A 15,365-nucleotide genomic window follows, 5' to 3' on the forward strand; every position below is an offset into this window, starting at 1 on the left:
AAGGTAAGTAAGATGTGGACCCTGCTTTCAGAGGCCTTACAATCTAGTAGGGCAATTAAGAACTTTAAAGTAACATAGAGGTGCAGTATTAATAATCACGCAGTGCTCTGATAATGATTAAAAGGGAAAATGATACCTCCAACAAAATGATAAAACACAATAAACAAAAAAGGGCATCTTTCAACTTGATGCCCTTCGCTTAATTTGTCTTCTTGAGATTTTAAGACAGAATAGCTTAATTGATCAAACATCTGTCTATAGAATTTTGTGAGCCTCAGTTCAATTCTACTGAACTGTGGTGGATGGACACAAGGCTGAGTTTACAATGGGGATGTAGAGCCAAAATGAGACATGGCCATGGGTTCAGAAGATCAGATGAACCTCATTCTATTTTATACGAATGGGAGAGTAACAGAACTGAGAGAAAATTGGGTTATTATTCTCTTTCTGGAGCCTATAAAATCTGAGACTCTCTTTCTGTTGTGAGCCACATGGGAAGTCCAGAGAGACTCTCTTTCTAAATCACATTTGCATTGTGACAGTGCCTAACACCTATGGCATAAGGGGACATCATGTTGGAAAAAACTCTTAATAAAACGTCTAACAATCCTTGACTCTTGGTATTCTTTTAAGTTACACCAAGACTTGAAAGGTGCTACTGCAAAAGAGAGGGTGGCTGTTATAAGAGAAAGGTAATGTGTGGAGAGGGAGATATACAAAATAGTCTGGCATTTCAGAAAAGAGAGAGGTTGCTTCCTGAAGGATGAGTCAAGGCCTAATGGAGGAGATGGTCTTTAAGTTGGGCCTTGAAGGATAGGAAGGGTGATATGTAAGCATATTCTAAGCATCAGGCAGGAAAACACAGGGCAAGTTAGAAGTATGGAGCTTATATTCATAGAAAGCATTATACTTATAGTTTTAGAGGTGGAATCAGTAATACTATTCCAAAGCAACAAGGATGGAAATATCTAGAATTAATCTAAACCTTAGAAGACCAAATAGCTTCCACTTTCTTGTGATTTATCTTATTAAAAATCTAGGAATCAGGGGATAAGCAATGAGATCCTGCTGTATAGCACAGGGAACTATATCTAGTCACTTGTGATGGAACATGGTGGAGGATAATGTGAGAAAGAGAATGTACATATATATGTATGACTGGGTCACTTTGCTGTACAGCAGAAATGGACAGAACACTGTAAATCAACTATAATAGAAAAAAATCTTAAAAATAAAAAAGAGATATGCACAGGAAAAAAATCTAGCATTCTACTAAAAGGTATACTTTTAGAAGCTCTCCAATGGAGACTACCCAAATTTCCATCAACAGCAGAACAGATAAATAAATGCTGTGAGTCACACAACAGGACACTATACAGCACTGGCACTAGTGATATACTGAAGCTCACAAATGCAATGCTAAGTGAGAGAACCCAGGCACAAGAGAGTATACATGGTAAAATTAGGCTTGAGGGCTAGGGGAGGTTGTGAGGGCACAGTTACAGAAAGGGATAATGACAGGGAGAGAGCACAGTGGGGTGTTGGCACTGTTTTCTTTCTTGATTTAGATAATGGTCACATGAGCTTGTTCAGTTTATGAAAATTCATCAAAGTGTATGTTTATAATAGGCATGCTTTTCTATGACTAAACAACAGCAAAGAAATCTAAGCCTCAAAAAGACTTTTCCTAGAAAGTGATTAGTCATTAATCACTGGCACCTTACTCTAGATGGTCTTAGTAGGGGGAAGAAAAAGCAATTTGTAAATGTAGTTGGGAGTCAATATCACTGGAGTTTTAAGTCTGTATTTATTATTAAGAGTTTTGAAGCTGTAATTAGAAAGTTTCAGAAGTTTTTTTGAACTTCAACATATCAGCAAGAAAAGTAGAACTCCATTTTCCAAAACTAATTTTAAACTTTAATTGGCATTTTAATTTGAAGATTAATCTCCCTATTGCTATTTCCAGTGTTTTAATTTGTACATTGACATTATTAATGCTAAGAGCTGATGGAAAATTAGTGTTCTAGGGCATCTCTTCTCCAACTAGCACTCCTTGAAGACTTGTTTTAAATTCCTGCATCCCACTTATCCCACACAAGAGTTTGCTCTGATTCACTGGGGATTAAAGGCCCATTAACAATAGGAAGGAAGAGAAGACAGAAGCCACAAACATGAAATGTAAGCGACATATACTTGAGTACATAACTCACTCACAATAAATGGGTAGCTTTCAGCATGTGTCTTCACCATGCAAAAAGATAAATCCAAACTTAAAGATTAAGCCACAGTACAACTCAAAAAGCTTTGCTAAAGTTAAAGGATGCTACACCAATCTGCACAGCATAAATCAGGAGGCAGTCTATTTGAAAGAACCAACTGGTCAAAATCTGGATTGTGTTTTATATCAATGGTGTTCATGTGGACCTAGGCTTACCCAGACTCAGTGCTGCCTCTGAAATGTCTGTAACAAATATTTCAGCATGAGACCTGGAGACACTTTAAAACCTCTGACTCAATCCATACTTTGTTATCCAGGCATGCTAATCTCTCAAACCATCTCAAGTGGAAAATTCCTGGGTAATTAATTCCAATAGTAGCAACATTCCTTGCAAAGAGACAACTTTCTGTTTCATATATGTGGCTCCTTCTCTTCTTTTTTTCAGTATGAAAGGATTTAAAGAAAAATTCTTTATATTCACGTGCTATATTTGTGTGGAATATCCTTTTAATCAATGACCTAAAAAGAAATATATTTCCATACATTTTGCCTTGGTAGTCAGCTTGCTAATTTTCATAAAGAATTCTCTGACAAGCATAGCTAAATTCTTATTAACCTTAAAATGAGTTGATAAACTCTTTGTAATTTTTCAGTATCTATCTTCTGAGTTCAGGGTACTTTCTGAGTCTAACAATAAATATACATTAGACGGAATCTAGTAAAATCAAACTGAACAGGTTTTATATTATACTCAAGAATATGCCGTCTACAAGGTGACTGTAGCCTTGCACATGGGACAAGCATAGCAGTTGTTGTAGTTTAAAGTATTATTTAAGGAACCAGGATGTTACCGAGGCTGCTCATAGAAATGAAAAGAGCAAAAGTTAGCCAAATGATGTTTCTGGAGTGGGAAGACAGCTTTAAGTAAGTTTGAACTGTTTTAGAATATAAATCTTGTAATATGGTAATGATATATATTAACATCTGTATATGTTTCTGCACATTAAAATACTGCAAAGCTTCAAGTGGCAATAGAAGTTAAGTTGCCAAGTGATCACAGAATTTTTTCAGTGGTCTTTAATTGGGGGTGATGGTCCAATGTGGTAGCAGATGCACAGGCTTTTCTGGCCAAACATCCTGGGTTTGACACTCTGCCTTGTCACTTATATATGAACAAACTAAACCTCTCGCTTTCCGTGTATGTAAAATCAGTAAGGCCTCTTCAGAGGGGTAACGATAGAGTCTGGAGATAGTGTGGGGCACCCTGTAAAGGGCCCTGGGGCATGGCAAGTAGCCCAAATCCTTAAAGTTAGAAATGAGGTTCTTAATCAAAGACCAGATCTCAAGAGTTACCATTGTGGCTCAGCGGAAACAAATCCGACTAGCATCCGTGAGGACGCAGGTTTGATCCCTGGCCTTGCTCAGTGGGCTAAGGATCTGGTGTTGCTGTGGGCAGTGGTATAGGTCGCAGATGTGGCTCGGGTCTGGCATTGCTGTGGCTGTGCTGTAGGTTGGCAGCTATGGCTCTGATTTGACCCCTAGCCTGGGAACCACCATATGCCACAGGTGCGGCCCTTAAAAGACAAAAGACCAAAAAAAAAAAAAAAAATCTCATCCCAATGTGTTTAAAAAATAGCCTAGTGCCTCCTACATAAAATAGGAAAATGACAAGTCTGACTTGCTCATCTTTAAAATGAGGAAAACCAAGACATAAAAAAAGACAGATTTCTCCTATAAACATTAGACTAGTAGGATGCTAATTTTAGTATTAGAATATTGGCGAACTGACAATGAAATGTCAGTGTGTTGATTAAATAACAATGTATTTTTCATTGACTCATACTTCTGATAGTCTCTTAATTTTTGTCGTCTTCCTAGCTACAATTTATGAAACTTTTGAGAATTTGAAATTGTTCCTCTTCATTAAGTAACTGGCACACTGTTCACATAACTAGCTACTCAGATACGGAGATATCAAAATGTCCTAATAGTTTTTGCAATTCCATAACATCACCTAAATTTATTTTTATTTTTATTTATTTGTTTTGATTTTTAGGGCCACAGGCTAGGGGTTGAATTGGAGCTACCACTGCCAGCCTATATCACAGCCACATCAACATAAGTTCTGAGCCACATCTGTGATCTACACTACAGCTCACGGCAACGCCGGATCTTTAACCCACTGAGTGAGGCCAGGGATTGAACCTCCAACCTCATGGTTCCTAGTCAGATTCACTTCTGCTGCACCACTACGGGAACTCTCATCACCTAAATTTTAAATCATAATTCAAAATGAATTATTTTTACATAAAAAATATACTCTAGACCATTTTGCCTTGGTGAACTAAATTAGACACTAGATACAAAGAAAGTGAAAGAAATAATCCCTATAGCGTCAGCAGGAGTGCAGAATGAAAAATACTCAAAAAGAAGGCAGAGGGCTAGGAAAAAGTTACACCTGGGAAAATTTTTATGTCTAATTCAAATACTTTTACTGGTCACACAAATGTTACTTAATCACCAAATTCTGTAGTTTCAGCAATATCCCCAGCAGTACATTGACAGGTAAGATTGAGATAATGACCTTGTTTTTTCAGAGTGCAGTTTCAATAAAACATCCAATATCAGACTCTTTTTCAACGACTATTAATTGGCAGAAATATACAATTTAATAAATGAAACATTCTTCCTAAGGTTTACATTTTGGTTTATTAAATACTGCTAGTCAACTTTCAGTTTGCTCCATCAATTGTGAAGCTACGTACCTACATACCTAATTTAGCTCTGGGAACAGGGGCATGGAGGGTGGTCTGGTCTCTGGGGTATAACTGAAGAGATACTACATCCCACTTCTAAATATTTTTCTCTCTTCAGTGCATCCTTGAAAAATACCAATATGTTACCTGGCAGAAGTGACCCATTAATTTACTCTTATGTGAACACTTGATCCAACTATAAGCACAGGACAAGAAGCATATATTGAACAACCTCAGTTATTAGTTTCTAGAATTTTAAAGGTTTGCTTTAGAATGCTAGGCATACCGGTTTACGTTTCTAACTACTTAGAAATAGGTACAAGAAAATGCACTATTGGATTATGGGCTGTTTCACATGTAGTATCTCATTCAATACTCATGACAACACTACAGAATAAGTTATTATAATTTTCTCCAAGTTTGTTTTGTTTGTTTGTTTTTTAGGGCTGTACCCGTGGCATATGGAGGTTCCCAGCCTAGGGGTCGAATTGGAGCTGTAGCCACCAGCCTATGCCACAGCCACAGCAATGAGGGATCCGAGCTGTGTCTGCTACATATACCACAGCTCACGGCAACATTGGATCCTTATCCCACTGAGCAAGGCCAGGAATTGAACCTGCATCCTCATGGATCCTAGTTGGGTTTGTTAACTGCCGAGCCATAAAGGGAACTACTTCAAGTTTATTTATGATGTAACTGAGGCTCGGAGAGGCTAAGAAATGTGCCCAAGGTCATATAAGCAAAGAGGGACAAAGCCACAACTCAAATCCAGGTCTGTCTGATTTGAGTTGGTGCTATGCACCATGGTGTCCACTGTTCTTGACTTCTAGTTTTGAAGAATGATAATGTGGCGAGACATGACATAGAACTCTGTTTAGGAAAGGCAAGGTGGCAAAGGGGAAGGCTCAGGGCATCATGAGGCCAGTGGGCACCTGTGGTGGAAGCTGCCAAAAGAGGAAGAGTCACCCCTATGTAAACCTGCACAACTGGGCCTGGGTGATGGACATATGTATAACACAAGAGGCAATGGGACCTCGAGACAGGTGTTTTGCAACAATGGAATATTGTTGCAGATAAAGCAAGTCAGGGGTCAGAAAGACATTTATGAATTCTTCAAACAATGCAATATTGTTAGAAAAATCAGCTGCAAACGGCATACTTGAGTGGCAAATTTAGAGACAGATGGCTTCCCTTTGAACAAAGAGTATTATATACCCTAGAAAACAGAAATTTATGTAATGGAATAATGCCTTTAGAACTCTCAAATAATTTACAAATTGATTTTCCTCTAAGTCTGTTGTTCCTCTAAATTTGTTGAATAGTAAAGGTTTATAATGCAAAAAATATATATGATGATAGATATTTGCTACTCCAATACTGGGTTCAAGTTTATCAGGGAGATAATGAAACTAATCTTTTTTTTATTATCCAAAGAAAATGGTTTGATAATTAAAAATTTGCTCATATTATACCATGGCCTAAAATATCTTTTGTTTGATTTTTTTTTTTTTGGGTCACACTCACGGCATATGGAGGTTCCCAGGCTTGAGGTCAGATTAGAGCTGTAGCTGCCAGCCTACATCAGGGCCACAGCAACACAGGACCTGAGCCGTGTCAGCAATCTACACCACAGCTCTTGGGAATGCTGGATCCTCAATCCACTGAGCGAGGCCAGGGATTGAACCTGCATCCTCATGGATGCTAGTCAAGTTCGTTAACCACTGAGCCATGATGGGAACTCCTGGTTTTGTTTTTGTTTTTTTTTGTCTAAAATATCTTTAAAGATGTCCTTCCATAATTCAGTTTTGATTTTCAAAAATGGAAATGTGAGAATTAAACTCAGAAGTTATATATGATTCATTTTACAATTTTCTTCCTATAAAAAGTCACATCTTTTTTTTCTAGAGAGAATACCTGAATTTGTAATTGTTAGGATATTTTGTCCTTCTTATGAAAATAACAATTCTTTAAGAGGATCTAAATTTTTCTGGAACCACCAAGAATGTTACGTGTCTTGTTTGTTTAAATATGCACATAATGCCATTTGCAGGTTTAAAATGATTCATTGAAAATTACTGGAATGCAGTAATACACATGGAAAAGTTTAATTACCAGCTATCTATATGGTTGCAATATTACCCAGAGGGCTGTACTTCTTTCTTAATTAAAAATATTTTAACTTAATAATAGAGTACTTTATTAAGATATGAATAAAACATTCCAAGAAAGAAGTTTACCAAACAGTAAATCAATTTCAATAAGCATTTCTGAAAAGTTACTAATAAATACTCTTCCATATCAAGGGATTAGGAAAATAATCTTCTTGCACCTCCTTTTGTAAGCGTTTTTAATTTTCTTTTGTCATGAAGTCACTTTGCATTGGCAGTTTGTGAGAGCACAGATTTTCAATGGGATGTCCATTTACAATTCCTGATTGTAGTACCTTGATGCCTAAGTTGATGGCTCAGATATGTCCAGTCTGCCACAGTCCAGTAAATGACATGACTATCTGGTTGCTCAAGTCTTAAACATAAGCACCATCCTTGATTCTGCCTGTTTCCTCTTTCTTATATCCTATCAGTCCTACCTCCCAAGTATTCTAGAGATTAGCTGGTTACTTCCTTCATCTCCACTCTGAACTAACAGAGTAATGCCTCAACTGCCTTCCCTGCTTTTATGCCTGCACAGCTGGATCCATTCTGGATGCAGCCAGAGGAAAGAAACTTTTTGAATACAAATGTCATTGCCTTGTTTAAAAACCTTCAAAGACTTACCAACCTCCAGGACCTGTCCTACCTGACTGTACATGATCTGGGCCTGTTTACCTCTTTGATCTCATCCTCTTCTACTTTCCCCTTGCCTATATGTCCCAGCTACATGGGCCTCCTTTATTCCTCAAAGAGGCCCATTTCAGGAGTTTTGTACCTACTGCTCCCGATGCCTAAAACATTATCCCACCACTGGTTCTTGGCAGTGCTGTCTTCTTCTTAAACTTTAGATCTCAGCTCGGATGTTACCTACTCAGTCAGATAATATACAAAGTAACCACAATTCTGCCTAATCCTGCTACTCTATTATATCATACTGTTTTTTCCTTCCCAAGTCTTCATCATAGTTTTTAATCATTTTATGCACTTGTTTATTTGTTGGCACTGCTTTCAAACAAATGAGGAGAGAGGCTTCATCTGTCTTGGTCAGTGTATCTCTAGCAACTGGAAGAATACTTGACATCATAAGTTCTCAACAAAAGAGTTCTTATTTATTTAAAAGTAGAACCAGAATAAATATATCCCATCACCTGGAAGCCTTTTATTTTGGAATTTCAGCCTAGGGGGTAGAAATTCCCATACATGTCACATATGGACTACAGAGCTAGCCAGCAAAGGTGATTTCACACCTTTATTCATATTAATATTAGGTGTACTTCTAGTCCCAGGATAATTCTCAAAATGTTCTTCTTGCATCAAGCACATTTCTTATGAGTTATACCAGTAGAATCTTTCTGGCTTATCTGAGCTCAAAATGCCTGTGTTATAATTCAATACTGGGGCCAGACTATTAAGTATTAAATCTTAAATACACTAAAAGAAAAAAAGGTTTTCATTCAAATTAAATCCATTTGTGCAAGCAATTAGGTAAGAAGGAGAAATAAAAAGAATCAGATTGGAAAGAAAGAACTGTTTCTATTTACAATGACATGATATTTTATATAGGAAATTCTAAGGAATTCACAGAAACATTATTAGAACTAATAAATGTTCAGTAAGGTTGCAAGATACAAAATCAGTTGCACTTCTACATACTAGCAATGAACAAATAAAAAATGAAATTAAGAAAACAATTACATTTTCACAATAGCATCAAAAAGAATAAAATAGGAATACACTTACAAAAGAAGTGCAAGACTTGTACAATGAAAACTATAAAACATTGCTGAAAGAAACTAAAGACATAAATAAATGAAAGACATCCCATGGATTAGAAGGCTTAATATTAAGATAGAAATATTCCCCATTTTAATCTATAGATTCAAGGCCATCCCTATGAAAACCCCAGCTGCCTTTTTGTAGAAACTGACAGGCTGATCTACAAATTCATAGGGAAATGCCAGGGACCCAGCACAGTAGAAGATAGAATATGAAAGAACAAAGTTGGCAACCTCACACTTCCTGATTTCTAAGTCTACTACAAAACTAAAGTAATTAAGACAGTGTGGTACTGCATAAGGATAGACATATAAGTAAATAAAATAGAAGTCAGAGGTTAGAAATAAACCCTTACTTATATGTTTAATTGATTTTTTAAAATGGTGGTCAGACAATTCAGTAGGTTAAGAATAGTCTTTCAACCAAATGAATATCCACATTCAAAAAAGTGTAGTTGAAACCTACTTTCCACTATACACAAAAATGACCTCAAAATGGATCATATAAAGTGAAAACTATAAAACTCTTAGAAGAAAACAGGAGTAAATATTTGTGACTTTGGATTAGGAAGTAATTTTTTAGATATAATTCCAAAAGCAGAAGCAAAGAAGAAAAAAAATAAACTGAACTTCATCCAAATAAAAATATTTTATGTTTCAAAAGACACCATTGAAAATGAAAAGACAACTTACAAAATGGGAGAAAATATTTGCATATCATATATCTGACAAAAAAACTTGTATCCAAATTCTTACAACTGAGCAATAAAAAGATATAAAACCCAATTAGAAAATAGGCAAAGGATTTGAATTGGCATTTCTCCAAAGGAGATATACAAATGGATAATAAGCATGTGAAAAGATGCTCAATATCTTTAGTCATTAGAGAAATGCACACCAAAACTACAATGAGATACCATTCACACTTAAGTAAAAAAGACAGACAATAAGAAGTATTGATTATGATGTGGAAAAATTGCTCCTTCCTGTCTCCTATTGCTAGTGGGAATGTAAAACGGTGCAGACTTGCAGACTTTTTAGAAAACAGTTTGGCAGTTCATTATAAGTTAAAAGTAAAGTTCCATAAGACCTAGCAATTCCCAAGTATATACATAAGAGGACTGAAAACATATGTACATAGAAAAACTTTCACATGAATGTTCATATCACCATCATTCATAATAGCCAAAAAGTGGAAACAACCATCTATCAACAGATAAATGAATAAACAAATATGGCATACCTATACAGTGAATTACTATTCCTGCATAAAAATGGATGAAATGCTACAAAATGGATGGTCCTTGAAAACAATATGCTAAATGAAAGAATTTAAACATAAAAGGCTACATGTTATATGATTCTTTCTGCTTGAAATGTTCAGAAAAGGCAAATCCAGAGACAAAAAATATATTAGTGGTTGCCAGGAGTTTGAGGTGGGGTGGGGAGGGATGAATACGGAGTCACATTTCTTTTGGGGTGATGACAGGTGGGGATACTCACCACTATACTAATGAGGATGCACCACTCTTTTGGGGTGATGAAAATAATCTAAAATTAGATAGTAGTGGAGTTCTCATCGTGGTACAGTGGAAACGAATCCAACTAGGAACCATGAGGTTGTGGGTTTGATTCCTGGCCTTGCTCAGTGGGTTAAGGATCTGGCATTCCTGCGAGCTGTGGTGTGGGTCACAGATGTGGCTCAGATCTGGTGTTGCTGTAGCTCTGGTGTAGGCCAGCAGCAATAGCTCCAATTAGACCCCTAGCCTGGGAGACGCCATATGCTGTGGGTGTGGCCCTAAAAAGACAAAAGACAAATAAATAAATAAAAAAAATAAAACTAGATAGTAGTAATGGTTGCACAACTCTGTAAATATTCTTTAAAAAAGTTGACTTCTATATTATGTGAATTAAATCTCAGTAAAGTAATCATTTTTAAAAAAGTCACCCTGTAGGTTTCTGGGATTTGAAGAAAAATCCCTTTGTGAGTGAGTAAGCATATAACACTCTTTCAAAGAAACTTGTTTTCACAGATTCTTAGTAGCAAACATTAAATGGAGAGAATGTCAATTATTAGAACCCTTCCACTATGACCATGAATTTCTTTTTTAAATTGTTATCTCTGGAAGAACACTTCATTCCTATTGTAAATTCACTTTGAAATGGGGCAGAAAGCCTATGCCTTCAATCATTTTATAGCCTATTAACCTGAGATGATCACATTCACAAATGTGAGCCACAGATTGTAGCAATCACATGGGTTGTTAGAAGGTAAATTTTATTAGCCTGAATTTTGACACTGAGGTCAAAGCTCTCTGCACAAAAGGGAAGCAATGTCCTTTTGCTTTTCTCTCTTTATCAAAGATAAAGCTTCTACCTTTCATCCTTTTGAAGTGATTGCTCTGTCAGTCTCCTTAGCTGTAAAATGGAATAGTAATATCTCAGAGGGCTCCTGCACAGAAGAGACACATGTCAGGCTTGTTCTTTGTAATCTGTAGTGAGCAGCTTTAAGAAAGGTCTCTTGAAATAACCAAAATGGTTTCTGGGAACTGTCATCCTAAAAGCTTCTTAAATGAAGAGAATGGGTGAAGAAAATCCCCCGCTCTCTTTCTCCAAATTTTGGTCCCTTTCCTCCTTTCAATATTCCCTGGTATTATCAGAGAGCACTATCTTTTAGGCAGTGGATTTTGCTGAGTGGCCAGGTACTTAAAGTCCATTTGTGCCTGATGCTCCCAAACTGATTTTCATGCTCTGGTTTTATATCTACAGAAAGATAAAATGATCAAAAAGAAACTATCTTTTGGATACATAGGATGACAGATTCTATCTAATAGAAGGTGGTGGCAAAGAAATTAGGGGGAAAATGTAGTGGAATTCTTCTCACAGACTTGTTTTTGTTATGTTTTTGATAGCCCAGTATGGACTACAAGTGAAGTGAAGTGAAGTAGCATCATAGGATAAATGTGTAAGGTTAATTTATTCACTGTATTCCAATTATTAGCACATTCAAAGAAGAAATTACGCTTAAGCAGGACAAGAACATCAATTTTAGAAATATTTTCAAAAATAAGAAACATGCAAAAAATATTATTGACCATTTTCTTAAATGACCATAAAGAAAATCCATTTTCATTAGGTTAAGTGATCTACTATTTTCTTATATACACACATACACTAATGCACACAAGCATGAGAAATACAGGAAAATATATTTGTTTTATCTTTGGATGTTTCTTGAATAGAGGCTATCACTTTTCTGACTTAGTGCATGTTTATGTGGCATAGCATGGTATGGAAGACACAGGCAGTAGCTCCAGGTTCAGACAGTCTAGGTTCAAGCTGTGACTCCCCTACTAACTGTTATCCTTGAACAAAGTGCATAATTATTCTGGACTTCATTTTCCTTCTCTGAAAAATAGGGACGTTGATAGTTTTTAACCTCTCAAGGTCACTGTGAGGATTAAATACTGCATATAAAAAGTTTTGCCATAGTGATCAATTCTGATCACAATGGTATGAAATTAGAAATCAACCATGGGAAGAAAGCTGGAAAAATCACACATATGTGGAGACTGAACAACATACTGCTGAACAACTACTGAGTCAATGAAAAAATAAAAAGAGAAATAAGAAATACCTGAAAACAAATGAAAATGGAAATATGATACACCAAAATCTATGGAATACAGCCAAAGCAGCACCAAGAAGGAATTTTATAGCAATAAAAAGAAATAAGGAAAATATCAAATAACTATATAAACTTATACCTAAAGGAACTATGGAAAAAAAGAACAAAGGAAGCCAGCCCAAAGGTCGCAGGTAAAAGGAAATAAAAAAGATCAGAACAGAAATAAATGAAATAGAGTCTAAAAAGACAACAGAACATGTCAATGAAATTAAATGCTGGTTCTTTGTAAAGATAAATAAAAGTGACAAATCTTTAGCTAAATTTAGTAATAGAGAGAAGGCTCTGATAAATAAAATCAGAAATTAAGGAGGTAAAATAACAACAAGTACCACAGAAAGACAAAGGATTATAAAAGAATATTATGAACAACAAATTAGACTACTAAATAAATGGACAATTTTTTATAATCATACAACAGTCTAAGACTGAATCATGGAGAAACAAAAAATCTGAATAGACTGATCATTAGTAAATAGATTTAAACATCAATCAAAAATCTCTTCCAAACAAAAGTCCAGGACCAGATGGCTTCACAGGTGAATTCTATCAAATATTCAAAGAAGATTTAATATATACCCTTTTCAAACTCTTCAAAAAATTATAGAAGAGGGAATGCTCCCTAACTCATTTTACAAGGTCAGTATTATCCTGATACCAAATTCAGACAAACACAACAGAAAAAAAGAAAAGGCCCATATCTTTGATGAACATAGATGCAAAAATCCTCAACAAAATATTAGTAAACCAAATATAACAATATATTAAAAAGGATCATATATCATTATCAAGCAGGAGTTACTCCATGGATGCAAAGATGGTTCAACATTCCCAAATAAAAAAAAAACATGACACACCACATTAACAAAATGAAGAATAAAAAGTATATAATCATCTCAATAGATGCAGAAAAAGCATATGACCAATTCAACACCCATTTACGATAAAAATCTCTCAGTAAAATGAGTATAGGGAGAACATGCTTCAACATAAGTCATATATGACAAATTCATGGGTAACATTACACTCAATGGTGGAACACAGAAGGCTATCCCTCTAAAATCATGAATAAGAAAAGGACGCCCAAGAATCCACACTCTCACCCCTCTTATTCAACACAGCAGTGGGAGTCCTAGCCAGAGCAATCAGGCAAGACAAAGGAATAAAAGGCTTTCTAATTGGAAAGGAAGAAGAAAAACTCACTATTTGAAGATAACATGATATTATATTAAGAAAATCCTTAAGACTCCACTAAAAAAACCAAATTATTAGAAATAATAAACACAGTAAAGTTACAGGGTACAAAATAAACACATAAAAAATCTGTTGCATTTATATATGTTAGCAATGAGCTAGCAGAAAGAAAAATTAAGAAAGCAATCCCATTCACAATGACAATAAAGATAAAACACTGAGGAATAAATTTAAATGAGATGAAAGACATGTTCACTGAAAACTTTAGGACATTGTTGAAAGAAGCTGAAGAAGACACAAATAAATGGAAAGATATTCTGTGCTCATGAGTTGGAAGAATTAACATTGTTGAAATAGTCATATTGCCTAAAGCAACCTACAGATTTAATGCAACCCCTATCAAAATCTCAAGGACACTGTTCACAGAAATAGAACAAAAAAACTCCAAAATTAATATGGAATCATAAAAGACCTCAAGTGGCCAAAGCAATCCTGAGTAAAAAGAACAAAGCTCGAACTTATCACATGCCCTGATTTCAAACTATATTACAAAGCTATAACAATCAAAACAGCATGCTATTGGCAGAAAAACAGATGAAAAATCAGTGGAACAAAACTGAGAGGCCAGAAATAAACCCACACATTTGTGGACAATTAACTTATGACAAAGGAGCAAAGAACATATGCTAGAGAAAGGAAAGTCTCTTCAATAAATGGTGTTGGGAAAACTGGATAGCCACATGCAAAAAAAAAAAAAAAAAAAAAAGAAAAGAAACCAGACTATCCTCTCACAACATACACAAAAATCAACTCAAAACAGATTGAACAAAGACTTACATTTAAGATCTGAAACAATAAAATTCCTAGAAGAAAAAACATAGGCAGCACTGACATTGGTCTTAGCAGGATCTTTCTAAATATGTCTCCTCAGGCACAAGAAACAAAAGCAAAAATAAACGGGACTATATCATACTAAAAAGTTTTTGCACAGCAAAGGAAACTATCAACAACAAGAAAAGATGACCTACCAAGTGGGAGATGCATTTGCAAGTCATATATCTGATAAGTGGTTAATACCTCAAATACACAAAGAACTCATTCAACAACCAAAAATCCCCTCAAATAACCCAATTAAAAAATGGGCAGAGGAAGTGAAGAGACATTTTCCCAAAGACATATATAGATGGCCAACAGGCACATGAAAAGATGTTCAACATTGCTAATTACCATGAAAATGCAAATCAAAACTACAAGGAGAGATCACCTCACACCTGTTAGAAAGGCTGTTATCAAAAAGAGAAAAAGCTTCTGATGTGGTGCAATGGGTTAAGGATCCAGCATTTCTCTGCAGCAGCTCGGGTTGCTGCCAAGGCATGGGTTCTATCCCCAGCCTGGCACAATGGGTTAAGGAATATAAAAAAAGACAAAAAACCAAAACAAAACAAAAAAATGAACAAACCAAATCAAAATAAAACAAGCAGATACAGAGGACAGAACTGTGATTACTAGAGGGGAAGGTTTTGGATGGGGGAGAGTGAATGGGTCAAGGGGATTAACTCTGTGGTGACAGAAACTAAATTTTTGGTG

General features: G+C 35.7%; 1 protein-coding gene across 10 annotated transcripts in view; it reads right to left on the minus strand.

Moving 5' to 3' along the window:
- The window catches only part of CFAP20DC (CFAP20 domain containing), a 269,749-nt gene that overhangs the window by 69,456 nt on the left and 184,928 nt on the right, over positions 1–15,365 (minus strand). The window lies entirely within an intron of this gene.

The sequence above is a fragment of the Phacochoerus africanus genome, chromosome 1 (genome assembly GCF_016906955.1).
Source record: "Phacochoerus africanus isolate WHEZ1 chromosome 1, ROS_Pafr_v1, whole genome shotgun sequence".
In the NCBI taxonomy this organism is placed as follows: Eukaryota; Metazoa; Chordata; class Mammalia; order Artiodactyla; family Suidae; genus Phacochoerus; species Phacochoerus africanus.